Source organism: Monodelphis domestica, chromosome 8 (genome assembly GCF_027887165.1).
Source record: "Monodelphis domestica isolate mMonDom1 chromosome 8, mMonDom1.pri, whole genome shotgun sequence".
Taxonomy (NCBI): Eukaryota; Metazoa; Chordata; class Mammalia; order Didelphimorphia; family Didelphidae; genus Monodelphis; species Monodelphis domestica.
This window is the reverse complement of record NC_077234.1, coordinates 233197088-233212693: the sequence shown is the minus strand read 5'-3', so window position 1 is coordinate 233212693 and position 15606 is coordinate 233197088. Positions and strand designations below refer to the sequence as shown.

General features: G+C 37.3%; 1 long non-coding RNA gene across 1 annotated transcript in view; it reads right to left on the bottom strand.

Annotated features, from left to right (window-relative positions):
* LOC103105253 (uncharacterized) overlaps positions 1-15606 on the bottom strand; it is a 77257-nt gene that overhangs the window by 7100 nt on the left and 54551 nt on the right. Inside the window, exon 2 of the long non-coding RNA XR_471130.3 lies at positions 7653-7800. This is a non-coding gene — a long non-coding RNA (uncharacterized LOC103105253). The remainder of the gene's footprint in view (positions 1-7652; positions 7801-15606) is intronic.

Genomic DNA, 15606 nt, shown 5'->3' with positions numbered 1-15606 from the left:
ATTGCAGCCATTCCAAAAGCTTTTCTGTCTCACTTATATAAGTGATTCACATCCAAAAAGGTGGCAAACCTACAGAAATGTAAAGGTCCTTGGCAATCCCCACAAAGCTTTGCACAGTAAGTAAGCATGACTTCAGGAGACATGAGATAATGTGAGAGTACCTGCTTCCCCTTTAAAGTCCTTAAGTAAAAATCCGCAGTGTTATGTAGATATCTATGGTGGAATTTCTTTGTTCATAGGATGGTCTGCCTACTTTAACTGAAGAGGAATTCATAGTGCTTTTTCTAATTACAAAGTGTTCAAGTTCTAATTCTTATTTTAATGTACATTATTGCCATTGTCCTACAGGCTGTTTTCCTGGTTCTGCTCATTGTACTCTGCATCAGTTGATACAAGTCTTTCCTTTTTTATCTGAATCCTTATATTTCTAATTCCCTGAGGCACAACCGCACTATTATGCCACAGGGACAACTCTTTGATCTTGAAAAGAGATGGAGAAAAATATCTTCCCTTTTTCCTTGGATGGGGGAAGGACTAAAGGGAAAGAATGCTTCATATTTGGGCAACTTTTTGGTTAACTGTTTTAACATGGGCTCAAAAGGAATGCTCACTGGGTGAGGTAATCATATCTAGAAATAATTGTAATATAAGAACAAAAAGTATCATTAAAAGTTTAAATCTTTAAAAAGAGAATTACCCTGCAAGAGAGCATCCCCACATGTGACATAGACCATATTTACATGTAAATATGCATTCAGAGATGAAGAAATAATTCTATGCCTATATAGCACAAATATGTTAGGGTGTAGTCAAACCTGTCAGTTAGGGAATGTCACAGGAATAGCACCTATCTCACACAGGCAAGACTAATTTTTGCCTAAAAAGTAGAGAAACAACCAGGGGATATAATTGATTCCAGGTACTAAGGATTAAACCATTGTTGTAGCTTTTTGTTGGTATTCTGAGGGAGCCCCATTGCCTTTCCAATGGTTATGATCCAGGCAGGAAGAAATCTTTCCCCTCAATAGTGTACAAGTTGCAAAATTTTATCCAGCAAAACCCTACTGGTCTTTTTTCTTAATATCTCTATTTTTTCTTAATTTATTAATTTTTCATGATTTCTTAATTGTATAATTTCTTCTGGGAAACAGAGGATTTACTAGCTCTGAGAAGGAAGTGAATGAAACCTAAAATGGGTTAATCATCCATTTCTTGGCTCTAAGAAGAAGTTCTCTGGTTTTCTTTTCTTTTTTTCCTCTTTCTAGAGTTGTTTTATCATGTCAGAATTTCATTCAGAACTTAGTTCCATCAAGGTTGTATGTAACCCAATTGGTGTAATATGAGAATTGGCTTTGCCTAGGCAGGCCCCTCATCCCTGAAGACTGAAGCATGACTAATGGCATTCCAGTAACAAGGAAAACAGGTTGGCAGCCCCATCCATGACCTGGGTGAATAATTTCTAGCAACTGTGTTGAGCCCTCAACAGCTGCATTGGTTTGCCCAGGATTCTGTGTCTGATTGGAAGCCTCATAGTTGGAATCTCTAGTCAGTTCCTCCAAGATGCCAGTCATTCCAGGCATTCACGCTATTTATACAGTATATTCACCCTTGCATTTGGGCCATATCAGACCCAACTAAAGTCAAGAAATGATGTCACCTAATATGTCAACCTGTTTCGTTAGTGTTACATCATGTCTATTCTTAATTTTTCAGAACCCATTTTCATTGGAATTTCACTGAATCTGAGATTTTATTGTAGGGAAGAAATTTATCAGGAATCATATCTTTTTAAAAATTACTTATTTATTATTTAAATTTCACATGGAAACAAATCTTGACAACTGTTATCTGACATTTTCAATTCAGAATTTTTTTCCTTCCTCCTCCTTGAAGCCCTAAATAATCTGTAATAGGTTATGCCAAAATTGTCATATAATACATATTTTCATATTCCTCATGTTGTGAGAGAAGATGCATAGCATACATATTATAAGAGATTCATGAAGGAAATTAAGTGAAAAATGACACGCTTCCATCTGCAATCAGATTCCAATAGTTCCTTCCTAGGCTATGAATAGCACTTTTTCATGATGAGTTCCTTGGGGTTGTCTTGGAATTTTGCTTTGCTGATAATGAATGGTTTGATCCATCACAGGCGATCATCATACAATATTTCTGTTATACAATGTTCTCTTGGTTCTGTTCACTTCACATTGTGTCAGTTTGTATAAGTCTTTCCAGGGTTTTCTGAACTTAACTTGTTTGTTATTTCTTATGGCATAATACTATTCTATTACCACCATATATGACAACTTGTTTAGCCATTCTACAATTGAGGGACATCCCTTAATTTTACAGTTCTTTATTACTACAAAAATAGCTGTTTGGGACAGCTAGGTGGATACATGGATTGAGAGCCAGTTCTAGACAGGATCCTGGGTTCAAATGTGACCTCAGATATTTCCAAGCTGTGTGACTTTGGGCAAGTCATTTAACTCCCCATTACCTAGCCCTTATTGCTCTTCTGCCTTGAAACCAATATACAGTATTGGTTCTAAGAGAAAAGATAAAGGTTTTTTTTTTTGAAGAGCTGCTACAAATATTTTTTAACAAATAGGTCCTTTTCCTCCACCTCTGATCTCTTTGAGATACATACTCAGTAGTAAGTAATATTGCTGGGTCAAAAGGTATATATATAGTTTTATGGCCCATTAGGAGTAGTTCCATATTGCTTTCTAGAATTGTTGCAACAAATCACAATTCCCCTCCAATATTTATTATTTCCCTTTTTTGTTATATTACCGAGAGACAACTACTATACTATACTATAGCCAGTCTGGTAGGTGTGAAATGGTATCTCAGAGTTGTTTTAATTTGTATTTCTCTAATCAATAGTAATCTGGAGCATTTTTCATATGATTATTGATAGCTTTGATATTTTTCATCTGAGAACTGTCTATTCATATCCATTTCCCAATTGGTGGATTTAGCAGGCATCTCTCAAGGGAAAAACAATAGATAATATTGAAAACACAGAGGAGTCCATCAATAGTCTTCTATAAGAGATGATTTATAAAGAGAAGAAACATTAGAAGTTCCCTTCTCCCTTCTGACACTGTTACCATCCTGGTTTAATCCCTCCCCATCTTACACACAGACGATTGCAAGACCTGCTGGTTGGTGTCCCTGCCCCTCGCCTCTCCTCACTCCAATCCATCCTCTGCTAAGCTGTCAAAGATATCTTCTTAAAATACAGTTCTCTCCATGTTGCTGTTGTTGACTTGTTTCAGCCATATCTGATTTTGCATGACCCCATTTGGAATTTTCTTGGTAAAGATCTGGAGTGCTTTGCCATTTCCTTCTCTAGCTTACTTTACAGATGAGCAAACAGGATTCGGTGATTTGCCCAGAGTCACACAGCTTATCTGGGGCTGAATTTGAGCTTGGAAAGATGAGTCTTCCTAGCTTCAGGTCTGGGACTCTGCTCTGTCCATATTTTAGCCCTATTCAATAAATTCCAGGAGTTACCAATTATCTCCTGCATCAAATATAAAACCCTCTGTTGGGCTTCTAAAACTATGACCTAGCTTCCTCCTAACTTTCCAGTTTTATGTTAGTCCCTACCATGTACTCTTTGATCCAGTAATGCTGGACTCCTGGCTGTTCCATGAACAAGACACCCCATCTCTCATCTCTGAGACATTTTCTCTGCCTGTCCCCATGACTGAAAAGCTTGTCCTCACATTTGCTTCTTGGCTTCTCTGGTTTCCTTCAAGACTCAACTCAAATCCCACCCGTACCCCAACCCTATGCTCTTTCTGAGAGTACTTTCTATTTATCTTATTCATATTTTACAGGTACATAGTTGTTTGCATGTTGTTTCCCAAGAGTTTCCTCCCTCCCAGTCCAATTCTTTTCATTTGATTAAATCAAGGCAGAATTTCAGGATATATTCTACTCTGATGCCTTATTATTATGTGCCACTGACTTGGGTTGTTCAAAGGCTTTACCATAAGCTATGTCAGGTCTACCAAGCTGGAAAGGTTTTGAGACCTCAAGGCTCTGATGTTTATTTTCCATATAACTGCCAAATTCCTTTTTCCCAAGGCATGATTCTGTCATACCCCACCCCTACCCCCATGCACACACACACACACACACACACACACACACACACACACACACACACCCCTTTTAGGATAAAAGGACTGGAAACTTTTTTTTTTAAAACCCTTACCTTCCATCTTAGAGTCAATACTGTGTATTGGCTCTAAGGCAGAAGAGTGGTAAGGGCTAGGCAATGGGGGTCAAGTGACTTGCCCAGGGTCACACAGCTAGGAAGTGTCTGAGGCCAGATTTGAACCTAGGCCTGGCTCTCAATACACTGAGCTACCCAGCTGCCCCCGACTGGAAACTTTTAAACTAAAATTCATACTTTCTGCCTACCATTTAAGATAAGATTCTCTGCTCTCTGGTTCTAACTTATTAGACTTATTTCACAGTATTTCCCTTGATAAACTCTGTTACAACCAAACTGTGTCACACTGATTTCTTCTTCCATATGTAGGCTGGTTCCTTATGCTTAGGATCTTCTCTCTCCTCTTCTAGTTTCTAACTATTTCTTTTTCTTTCAAGTGCTCAGCATCTGACCTGACTCTTCAGTAAAGCCTTTCCTGATTCGGATCCAATTTTCTTACATTATTAATGCTCTCTCTCTTTTCAAATTACCTAATATTTGTTTGTCTTGCATATGTTATGGTTCCTTATGAGAGTGTAAGCTTCTTGAGGGATGGCTGGCAGGCAGTATTTTTTCCCTTATTATGCATTATATATGTTTTTCTTATACATTATATATAAAATAAAATATATTAATATATTTCATATAACACAATATATATGTTCCATATAATATATGCATAATATATAATAATATAATACTATATATTCTTATACTAGATTTTAATTTTAATTCTTATTGAATCAAGTAGAATTGAATGACTCAACCATCTACTACCTGCATGACTTTGGACAGGTCACTTAATCTCTTTGGGCCTCAGTTTCCTCATCTGCAAATGAAGGAATTGAACTAGATGGCTTCTAATGGCCCTTTCAGCCATGCCCATGATTCTATGATTCCTAATAAATGCAGTTACAAATGGAGAACTTTTTATAGTATATCTTGGTAGCTCTTTCTACTTCCTTCTCCCCTTTTAGTCCTTATAACCAGATAAAATTCTCACCCCTGCTTATGGCAAAGTATGCCATCTACCTCCAGAGAAAGAACTATTGGAGGAATGCAGATCAAAGCATATGATTTTTTCACTTAAATTTATTAAAGAGTTTTGGTTTTATATGATTATTCTCTTACAAAATTAAACTATATAGAAATAAAATTTTAAATAAATATATATGTATATACATACATACACACACACACACACACACACACACACATATATATATATATATATATAATTTCAATTCTTGCCACTCTTTAAAAAAAAGTCTTGTTAATAGTTTGGATACAAAAGGATGCTCGGAGCAACTTTGATAATCTCCTTCTCCAGCCTTCTCACTATTGGTACACACCCTTTTCTGATTCATTAATTCCTGAACTGGTTGAAACACAATTCTGATCATATTAAATAATACTGAGTAGTTTACTTGGTGGCCTCGCAACGCTGCCACTTCATATGTATCCTCAAACAACAACAAACCTTTGAAATGAGCGCTCAGTTCTGATTTCTTTTTGAACTGTGTGCTTTTGGTTAGCTTAAGCTTACATCAAATACTCCAAGAACTTAGCTGTGTCTAGGTTTTTCCTCCCTTAGGCTAATTGCTAAAAACAAAGTCAGACTCCATGAAACAAAGAGAGATTTCTATTTTGGATCTCCTATTTTAAAATCAACCCTCCTTTCCCTAAACCCAAAGGTATTTAGTCTCCAAAAAGGAGCATCGAAGGAAGCCATCATGATGTAAATCTAGCAACTGAGTTTTATTTAGTCTCCGGGGAACTACTTCATGGAAAGTCTCAGTTATCTTGGCTGATATTCCTTTATATTTGGGTGGGGTTACCAGGAATCTTTCTGACTGGAAGGCTAGAACTAAAGTGAACCAAAAACTCAATTAGATTTTTGCCACGGGGCCCTTAAATTGGAATTCTTACTCGGTAGAGAAGCTCATTGAAGACCTATTTTTATAAATGATATGCAGCTACAGATGTAAGACACTGTCAGTTTCACAGCTCAATAAGCTAGTGTGTATCTCCTTATTTATTTAAAAGAATACAGAGGAAAGTAAATCTAATTAACCCGTATTGTATCAATCAAAATAATGGCTTTAAACTAAAACTGCACTGTCTGGTCAGATGGGCTATAACAATTGTTTGGTGATTTATGAAATATGAGTAGGCTACTGGGAACTGTGTTCTTTGGTTAATGGGCCATGCAATATGCTAGCTGGCTTATCCGTAAGACTGTTGTTCCCAGAGCAAATCCCCTGCTAAAACCGAAAGGAGGAACACATTGGGTGGATGTTATAGAAAGATTTACAGAAAGACAGGGTCAATCATTAATAATAATAATAAAAGCAATAATAATAAAGTACTTCTAGGTGCCATGCTGAACAACGAGGACTTATTTGCAAACCCATGTAAAATAAGTTGACTTCATTCAATGTACAACTAGACACAGGGTGGCATGGGATGAAATTGACTCCAAGCATTTCCACTAAATTGCGGGATGTAGATTGGTCTATTCGCATTTGCCATTAAAAAGTATTCTTCATAAATCTTTCAGCACTGGTTAAGCACCTACATCGTGCTAAGCTTTAAATACAAAAATGAGGTAGACCCTGCCTTCAAGAAGTTTATGGTGTTTGGGGAAGACAGCATGTGCGTATGGAGGTATTAGATGACTGGTTGTGATGGGAAACTATGGAAACATTCTTCTGCTTTGAACTTACTAGAAGGAAGGTCTGTTTAAGTTATCTGAAAGGATGAATTATAGAGAATTTTTAAATATATATTTTAGTTACTTTGACAAGTCTAACCCTAGGTAAAGTCATGAAACAAACGAAATAGACCTTACCAGCCTGGCCATCCTCCTCCTTTCCATGAGGATATAGATAATCTCTTCTCTCCCTTAAGACAATCAGTGTTCTCATGGTTGAGAGAAGAGTCCTCCTCCTACATGAAAACCTGATCTGAAGACAATTCCCTCCTGAACTTTTTCCTTTCTTGCATGTTTATAAATCTTTCAGCTCCTTAGAAATAGTTTCTTCACTAATTTATCTACTTAAACTTTTCTTAAGTCATGGACTACCACCTAACCACAGATATAAAAGCCTTTAAAAATAGTCACCTCCCTTGATATTTTGCTACATTTGACCTTACTAACCTAATTCCCTCTTCCTTAAGACTCTCTTTCCCTGACTTCTTTAAGTTTGTACTCTTCTGGTTTTTAATCAATCGATTAATCAACATATATTTATTAAGTACCTATGGCAGGCATAGTGCCAGGTCCTGAGGATTTATTGTTGTAATGCAATCATTCAATTGTGTCTGATTTTTTGTGACCCTGTATGAGTTGCTTGTTGTTTATTTGTTTTTTTTTTTTTGTTTTTTTTTTACAAAGATACCGGAGTGTACTTACCATTTCCTTCTCCAGTGGGTTGAAGAAAACAGTGGTCTGGTCCACAGTCACATAGCTAGTGAGTGTCTAAGGGTAGATTTGAACCCAGGTCTTTCTGATTCCAGGTCTGCCGTTTTATCTACTGAGACACCTAGTTGACTCTTAGGTACTGAAGATACAAAGACAAAAAGAATAGTTTCTGCCATCAAAGAGCTTCTCCCATTCTTGGGAAGACACAATAGGTACATATAAAAGTATTATGCAATAAACACAGAAATACACATTTTTTTGGTTTGTTTGTAGTTGATAGAATCAAGAAAGGTCTCAAGAAGAAGAAAATAGAGATTACAAGAAATAAAATGAGGACAGAATGGATGTAGGGTGAACCCATGAAAATGCACATAAATAGGAGAGGGAGTGTCATGTCTGAGCAATAACAAAAGGACCAGTTTGATTTTACCATTGGGGATATAAAGTCCTTCTGAAATCTAAACATAGATCTTGCTTCTTTTTTTTTGGATAATTTAATAAATTCCTTCTGAGAGTCATGAAAGTGCCTAGTAAACAAAGAGTTGATACCTTGGTCATGGGAGTAAGCATTGTCCTAGAGAGAAGGATATGAATTTCTTCTTGGGGTGCTAGGGTCTCCTGAGAGATGAGAAATAGGATGCAGAATTGTCAACTACACATTATTGTGCAATAGATTTACCCGTGTGATAGCCACTTTTCCTACCAACTTTTTAGGATCAGCTGGTAGTGTACAATGCAACTGCCAGATCCAATCACAATGTCATTCTTCTAAGTGTCTGCATTTCTCTTCTCTCCCATAGGACTGAAAGTTGAACTCTTTAGAGGATGGAAATGACTGGCCTCTCTTTTGGCTCAGGTATACCTAGAGTTAAATTATTTTCTTCACCATCACCATGCAGCTCCTCAAATAAATGTGCCACAGGCAGTTAGGGCTAATTATAATTTTGGAGTCTACTTCATGTAAGGTATCACATAAGCATTCAGGATAGAAAGATAACATAGTCTATATAGTTCCTTCCTTAACCACCTAAATATTTCACTGGTATCTCAAACTCAACATATCTACAACCGAATTACCATCTCTTCTTCTTACCAACTTTCTTTTTTCTGTTAGTAACACAATTTTATCTTTCCTATCATCTAGTTTCAAAAACTTGGCATCATTTTGAATTCTTTCCCCCTCTTCCATAAACTTATATACCATTGAAATGAAGGAGAATGGCATGTTGGGGGAATGGTATTAAGAGCAGGGACTATCTTGCTTTTCCATTTGTATTCCCAGGATTTAGCTCAGTGTTTAGCATCTAGTAAATGCTTAATAAATGTTTTTTCTGTTCCATCTTTAGCATCCATCACCTTACCTCCATTTCCTCTTCTACTACTCCCTAGGACAAGGCTTTATTATCTCTCATTTGGAATATACTAATGGTCTCCTAATTTGTCTTTCTGCCTCCTTTTCTCTCCCATTCCTACATCCATTCTTCACAATTCTATTAAATTAACTTTCCTAAAACAGAGTTCTGATCTAGTGGCTCAAATATAAAATTAAGCTTTAATTGTTTATCTAGGAATTTAAGACTCCACAAAACATCCTTTCCTCTCTTGTTTACTGTTATTGCACTTCACTCAAACTATACTTGAGTTGAACAAGACTACCTTGCATTGCCCAGACAATGTATATATTTTTATGCCTCCATACATTTATTGGTGTTTTCCTTTGCTATGAGTACCCTTCAGTCCCATCTCTGCTTGTTCAAATCCTGCCTTGCCAGATTCAAGTGCTACTTCCTTTGTGGAGTTTCACTGCCTTCCCTCAACCTTCATTGCTTAAAGCCATTTCTCTTTCCTCTGCAATTTGATGGCACTTTGTACCTATCTTACTGCATTTCCCACTCTGTTGCATGCCTATCCTTGATTGTAAGTACATGGATGTTTGTGAAGGGATCTGGGCTTATTAACTAGCTCTGCTGCTGAGGCAGTATCTAGGACAACGCTTTTCACAAATAGTGAGTGCTCTGGACTCATTCTTTCAGAAGAAGGTAGGCTGGACCACTCCTCAGAGGTCTAGAGGTACCCATAAGGGGGTGGAATAACCTCCAATGCTATCAATTTAAGCCCTATTCCCAGAATGCCTCCTCCACATACACTATTAGTTACCAGTGATTAGCATTTTAGTTCTAAACCAATGAATATAATCAGCTTTTTCAAAGGATTATTTTCATGTTATAACAAGAATAAGAGTACAAATGATCCCTCCCCATACCCTGACACCTTCAGAATACACTTTTCTCTATATCACCTTTGTCCTAGTACCATGTTGGTGAACCTATGGCATGTTTTCCCAAAAGAGCTGCTCTCCTCCCCCTCTCTACCCTGCATGAGGACATTTCTCCCATCACCTGCCCCTTTGCCCAGCAGCCCATTGGGAGTGCTTTCTCCCTCCCCTGTCTGGAGTCAGGAAGCAGCTCACACAGCATGAGGGTTACAGTTTGGGCACTCAGTCTCTAAAAGGTTTGCCATCACTTCCCCAGGGAGAATAAGTTCAAACAACAGTTTCTATGTAGCATGGGCCCTGTCAAGTTCATGTCTGAATATGGCAATGCTACTTGAGTCTTAAACTCAGCTTCCAACTGGGCTTAGTGGCAAAGATAGCACCCTGCTCCTAGAACCCTTAAAGCTGGACTAGTTATTTGCCTAGATTCTACTCCAATACCTCCTGCATCTTACTCTCCTGACCTTTCAAAGCTCATAAGATTGCCACCTCTAAGCTGCTTCATTTAAAACAAAAGAACAAAATCCTGAGACAAAGAGCTAAGCCCATATTCATGCATCACATGCTCTCCTTTGCTGAGGAGGAACAGAGGCTTATCCCCAAAAAGCATTTTCTCTCCCCTTTCTCTAGATTATTATTACATAGAAAGAAAATTAAGGCTGTAGTCTTTTTCATAATGCCCAAAATGTATGTAGGGATTACATCAGCCAAACACTTTGCACATGCTCATAAGGACTGAGCTTACTGACCAATTCCCTTTTCTTTTCACTGTGTGTTCACTAAATGTACTGAATGCTCTCAGCTTCACGTTGGCTCAGGGTGAGAGAGGGACAAATTCTATTATACCCATAACAAATATTCAATACATTTTTCAAGAAAAAGAATGAATTAATTAGCATCTATCAGTCATTTTATGTTTGTGAATTTTAGTAGGTCCACAGGGAATCTATGTTTTATTTCCTCTACTTCTAAAATTAAAATGTTGAGAATTTCAAGCTTTAGAAAACAGGTGAGAAGGAAATTCTCTCAATTTCTAGAAATAGAATTCCTCTCAGCTGATGCATATTATAGCTACTCTTTGCCTTCTTATTCTGTGTGATTCATGTTCACATTTTTCCATTTGAAAGCTTTCTTGATCTTTTAACCTCTTAAAACAAAGGTATCCCTGGGAATATTGAACGTTGTTTCTCATACTCTCAGATGACCTACTCATGTCCTTTTCCAATCATGTGTATCTTTTATACAATTTTTGATAATGTCTTTTATGTTCCTTAGAGTTGCCTAGAAGCTCACATATAAAATAAAAGCACAAGTTTAGAGCTAAAAAGTACCATAGAAGTAATTTAGTAAAAAAAAAAATTAAGAAGTAATTTGGTCCTCCTTCACCATGATGAAGTGATTTTTCTATATTCACACATGAATATGAGTCAGAAGCAAGACTTGAACCTAGGTCTTCCCTATTCCAGGCTGACTCTCTTTGTACTATGTTGTGTTGCCTCTCAAAAGGACTTAAGTCCCATGAACAGAATTCATAGGGTAGATAGAATACAATGAGAACCTAACCAAAGGGCCATAGATAGTCAAGAGAATATTTATTAAATTTATTTAAAGGTGTGACAGAGGCTGGCACAAAAGAAAAGTGCCAGGCTGAAGAGTGTGTCTCCTCAACTGGGGAGGGACCCCAGGAGTTTGGAATCTTGAGGAGGAGAAGACTCTGTCTGGGAGAGGAGTTGGTCTCTCAGTCAGGAAAAGCCGAAGAGAGAAGGTTGAAAAAGACTTTCTCCTGAGGGTTACTCCTTTTTCCCTGTCTGTGACTGGAAATCTTCCGCCCCAACATTTCCCAATTGAAAAGACTATTGAGGAGAGAGAAAAGACATTTTAAATCTCTGTCTTTATCTCAGCTCCTGTTGCCCTGAGTCTGAACTGTGGCCAAGGGCCCAAACCCAGGGTGAGTCAACCTGACTTTCTCTTAAGGGGCTCAGGCTACCAAGGCCTGAGTTCCCCCCAAACTCGAGGAGGGAGGAAAAAGGGTTTTAGATAGAGACAGGGACCCCCTTTTCCCACCTTCCTTTCCCATTCTTTCCCTGCTAGTTATTCCTTTGTATTACCCTGATTGAATTGACATTAAAATAGTTATCTTTTCCCCAAGCTGAGTGTGAGTGAACAGATCAAGGGGAGACCCTTTGGTCTCAAGTAATGGAAGGGGGGACAAGGCGGACAAGAGCAAATCTGGGAGAGCAACCTTAGCTAAGGAGGGAAGACAGAAGGGGGAAAATCTTCAACCCCCTTCTCCTCTCTCTGAGCCAACCATTTACATTTGCTATCTCCCCTGAACCCTGCTTTGAGAAGGGGGGTCTCCTCTCTTTTCCTCTCTCTCTATACTGAAAGACTGACCCCTTCGGTTACAACTAAACAACCCCTTGAATACAAAGGTCCCCACATAAATAGGATAAAATGCTAATATAAGAAACAAAAAAAGTAAAAAAAAATCAATTAATGATTAAATAATCAAAATGATTAAAATATAATGATTAAAAATTATTTAAAAAATAAAGGGTCCCACATCTAATTTCATTTTATCCTTGTTTACATGACCAAGTTTATATGCTGTTGTCAAGTTGTTTCAGTTGTGTCTGACTCTTAGTGATGCCATTTGGTGTTTTCTCGGCAAAGATACTGGATACACAGAGATTGGTTTTCCATATCCTTTTAAGACTCATTTTATGGATGAGGAATTCAGATAAACAGGGTTAGGTTAAGTGACTTATCTAGGGTCACACAATTAGTAAGTGCCTGAGGCCAGATTTTAACTCATGAATTTGAGAGTTCTTGATACCAAACCCAGTGCTCCATTCTCTGTACCACCTAGCTACTTCCAAGTTCATATAGTTAATCCCTAAATTGCCAAGATTCATGTTGTCTCTTGTTTCCTTTGATATGATTTCAGGAAGATACTTACAAGTTGTGTAACCATTAAGCAAGTCATTCTTACAGCCTCGGATTCAATAATATATGGATAACAATAGCACCCACATCCCAAGATTGCTTTGAGGAGCAAATGAGATATTTGTAAAGTGCTTTGCAAACTTTAAGATATAATATAAAATCTAACCAATGTTATAATTAATATTCTCATCATCATCATGATTATTACTATAGTTTTGCAATCATGGGGGATATCTCCATTTTTCTCCTTAAACCTCCATGTCTACAAACCTATCTTGTTGGTATCATGGAATCTGAGGAGTTAGCATGGTCTGCTTTGGTGGACTAAGAAAACAGCTGACAAAGAAGACACTGGTATCACTATTGAGTCACCAAGGCTTTTGCAAAAGTGGTGAATGGAGTGATAGCCTGGACCATCTGTGGAAGCCACAGTGATAATGAAATTCAACTCAGCAGTCAGGATGCACACAACAGGTGCATTATCCACACTGCAGAATAAATCTGACCTTTCCCAGCAGGAAAGTCTTTTTTGAATGAAATCTTTCATTATGTCTCATGATCCTCAGGGAAGTGGAAAGTGAGAAGGTCTGAAAACTGGTTGAAGCTTTCATGGAGAAGGAGAAGTTCACATGTGCTAGATGCATTTTGTAGGGCAGAATTCTAAAATCTTTGTTGGGGCTGGCAGCAGAGGAAAGGGACTAACTAACTCTCTGTGTCTCTCTCTGTGTCTCTGTCTTTCTCTCACACCCACACAGACACAAACACACACACACACACACACACACACACACACACACACACACACCAACTCAATAAACAAGCCAGCAATGTAACTAGATTCAGAAAATCTGGAAAAAACCTCCCCCAAATTCTTCACTTACAAGTGAGTTGGAATGTTTCCTAAGACATTCCAAGCATAAAGGTGGTGGGTGGTGACAGATGAGAGCTAGGAAGGGCTTAGCCTGGAGCAACTGGACAATTTTCCATTTCTAAATCTGTTCTTCACCTGTGGGTTCATTTTTGAATTTGACATTAATTTTCAGAACATCAAATGCCTACCAAGTCTAAGTTCCAAAACCTCAACATAAATAACTTGAGGATGAGCCAATGTTTTATATATGATGGGGAAAAAATTAAAAGAGAAAAGTCAGACATAATGATCCTTGAATCAGAGGAAGCCAAGGCTTGGGATTCCTTCTGTTCAATAATTCTGAGCTGCAGTAGAGATAGCCTTGATTGGGTGTTTTCTAGAAGTCTGGAATGGCATGGTGAGCACCTGAGATTAGAAGGGGAAAGTGATCCAGATTAGAAAAAAATGGAACAGGTTAAAATTTCTGTGATCATCATTTGTTGATTCTGGATCTGGATCTGGATCTGGATCAACATTGTTGAGTCTGGATCACAAATAACAAACAGATAAAGTGTTAGACGTGGATTCCAAAAGATCTGAATTCAAATTTGACCTCCGATACTTATAAGCTATGCAACTCTGAACAAGTCAATCTTAGCCTCAGATTCTGTAGTATGTGGATAAAAATGGTATCCACCTCCCAGTGTTGCTGTGAGGATCAAATGAAATAATGTTTGTTTTGTTTTGTTGAGCATGATCAACATATTATTAGGCTAACAGTAATCAATGAATTGGATCAATGGTTTCTCTCTTTTTTCTTTGATTTTTTCAATTTTATGTAGAAACAATGTTTGACAATTGTTTTCTAATATTTTTCAATTCAGATTTTCACCCTCGCTCTGCTTCATCCCTATCACATAGGCAGTAAGTAGTCTGATATGGACTATACCAGTGTTTTCATGCCAAAACATATTTCCATATTCCCCATGCTATGACAAGAGATGCATTTCACACATACAATAAGAAACTCATGAAGGAAATAAAGCGAAAGATGGCATGCTTTGATCTGTAATCAGATTCCAACAGTTATTTCTTTGACTGTGGATAGCATTTTTTATCATGAGTCCCTTAAGGTTATCAATGACTTCTCTCCTTAACCAAAGACGTTTAGTGAGGACCGGAGGGGTCTTTTTCTCCTCTTATTCACAGATATTTTATTTTCACAATTACATGTAATAACAATTTTCACCATATGTTTTTGAAAATTATAAGATCCAAATTGTCTCCCTCCTTCCTTTCCCTCCTGCCTCCTAGAGATGGTAAGCAATTCAATCTGGATTATACATGTATTATCATGCAAAACATTTCCATATTGGTCATTGTTATAATATAATACTAATATAAAACCAAAACCCCAAAATAAAACCATAAATAAACTAATGTGAACAATAGTATGCTTTGATCTATATCTAACTCCAACAGTTCTTTCTTGGAGCTGGATAGCATTCTTTGTCCTAAATCCTTCAGGATTTTCCTGGATCATTATATTGACATGGTCTTGTATAATAATTAGTAAGATGTAAAATCAAATTTAGATAATATTTAAAAAGTGCTTTGCAAACCTTAAGGTGCGACATAAATTCTACATTCTCATCATCATCATGATTATATGGATATTGTGAAATAAATATTTTTTTCAATATTAAAGTGAACTATTTTACATCTGAACTATTTCCCTCATATTGTCTACCTGTCTTTTAGTCAGTTCAATTCTGATTCATCCTTCAAAGCCCAATTCAAATGTTGCCTCCTTTAGTGAAATATCTCTTGCCTGCAATCGACTATATTGATCTGTCTGCTTTAAACATCTTTTTCAT